This window comes from Physeter macrocephalus, chromosome 16 (genome assembly GCF_002837175.3).
Source record: "Physeter macrocephalus isolate SW-GA chromosome 16, ASM283717v5, whole genome shotgun sequence".
Taxonomy (NCBI): Eukaryota; Metazoa; Chordata; class Mammalia; order Artiodactyla; family Physeteridae; genus Physeter; species Physeter macrocephalus.
The window spans coordinates 18994393-18996804 of NC_041229.1; positions in this window are offsets into that span (position 1 = coordinate 18994393).

The window sequence follows — 2412 nt, forward strand, 5'->3', positions numbered from 1 at the left end:
CAAACAACCCAATCCAAAAATGGGCAGAAGACCTAAATAGACATTTCTCCAAAGAAGATATACAGATTGCCAACAAACACATGAAAAAATGCTCAACATCATTAATCATTAGAGAAATGCAAATCAAAACTACATATCTCTTGAGAATCCTCTGGAACCATCCTGAAAAAGCACGGCACCAAAGAGGATGGTGTTGCTGGTTCTACACTAGTGACAAAATCCCAAAGAACTCTGAATTTGAAGTCAATATGGGTCTAAATGCCTCCCACCCCTTCCCCATGCACACCTTCCAAACACTGGCAGACATTTCTACCCTTGTCCTTCTACCCCTTGGGTGCAGATGGTTCCACAGAGCCCGAGAGCTCCCAGGAGCTCCCAGGAGATACAGCACTCATTCTAGTCACTGTCTCCAAAAGAGAAATTCCAGCAAGAACTGTGGAGTGAGCAGGCACGTTCCAGGATGGGAGGCTCCCCCCAACCACCATGTGTCCTTGCATCAGCAAAGGAGCAATCAAAAAGGAAGATTCCACTCAGTGACTCTCTGAGCAGGGGACAAATGTGACCTGGAACTCTGGTCGGAGCTACCCTTCCCTGACCCTCCACCCCCGCTGCCCCACCATAAACATCACTCTAAATTTTATTGAAGGAATGGGATGAGTAAACAAACCAAGAAACAGCTCATACAACTCAATATGAAAAAAAAAATCAAAAAATGGGCAAAAGACCTCAGTAAACATTTTTTTCCAAAGAAGACAAGCAGATGGCTAACAGACTATCAACGTTGCTAATTATTAGAGAAATGCAAATCAAAACAACAACGAGATATCACCACACACCTGTCAGAATGGATATTATTGAAAAGTCTACAGATAACAAATGTGGAGAGGGTGTGAAAAGGGAACCCTCCTACACTGTTGGTGGGAATGTAAATTGGTGCAGCCACTATGGAAAATCGTATGGAGGTTCCTCAAAAAGCTAAATATAGAACTACCATATGATCCAGCAATTCCACTCCTGGGTATATATCTGGAAAAAATGAAAACAATAATTTGAAAAGATACATGTACCCCAATGTTCATAGCAGTGCTGTTCACAGTAGCCAAGATATGAAGCAAACTGTGTCCATCAACAGATGAATGGATAAAGAAGTTGTGGTATATATATGCAATGGAATATTACTCAGTCATAAAAAAAAGAATGAAATAATGCCATTTGCAGCAACATGGATGGACCTAGAGAATATTATGCTTAGTGAAATAAGTTAGAGAAGGACAAACACTGTATGATATCACTACAAGTGCAGATTAAGAGATGCTACACATGAGTATATATGCAAAACAGAAACAGAATTACAGATGTAGAAAACAAACGTGGTTATCAGAGGCGAGAGGGAAACGGGAGTCAAATTAAAGATACGGGATTAAGAGAGACAAACTACTATGTATAAAATAGGTAAGCAACAAGCATATATTGTACAGCACAAGGAAATATAGCCATTTTCTTGTGATAACTTCTAATGGAGTATAATCTATGAAAGTACTGAGTCATTATACTATACACCTGAAATAAATATAATATTGTAAATCAACTATACTTCAATTAACAACTCCTGCATAAAACAAAGCAGCTAAAAATAAATAAAATAAATACTAACCAACTATACTCCAATATAAAATAAAAATAAAAATAAATAAACAAACAAACCAAGAAAGAGCTTGAGGGTCGTTTCATCCTGGGCCTTTGGCCGCGGTCTCTTCCCAGCTCCCATGGCTGCAGTTCAGGCCTCCTCATATCTCACAGTGATGTAGCCACAGCCTCATGACTGTGCCTCCACTCTCCCCTTTCAAATCCACCTCCCCTGACCTCTGGAACCATCTTCCTAAAAAGAATATTTGTAAAAAGGTGAAAGAGTCACATCCCCACAGAAAAGCCTTAAAGGCCCCCCATTTCCCTGAGATGAAGTCCAAGCCCCATCAAGGCCCTCCCAGTCTTACCTCCCGCCTCTTCTGGTGCCCCCTTGCGGCCCAGAGTAACCATCCTGCCTGGGCTCCTGCTGGCTGCCTGGCTGACTTCTGATCATCCTCTAAGACTTGCTTCTGAGGTCCTCTCTTCCCTGACCCTCCAATCTCTTGCTGCTCGTGCCTTTCCTCTGGTCTAGGTGCTCTTCCCAGATGCCTCCAGAATCCCTTGGCCTACCTCCTCACTGCATTTAATTATCTAATTACCTATTTCTGAATCCATCTCCCCCACTACCCCTGGACATCCTTTAGGACAGGGACTTTCATTCTAATTTCTATATCACTACTACATAGTTTGTTGCCTGGCACTTAATGGGTGTTCAAAGCTTGTCGTGGAATTAATGAATTAACGTCATCAATAACTTTTTTCTGCCCCACTTGTCCTGAATATGGT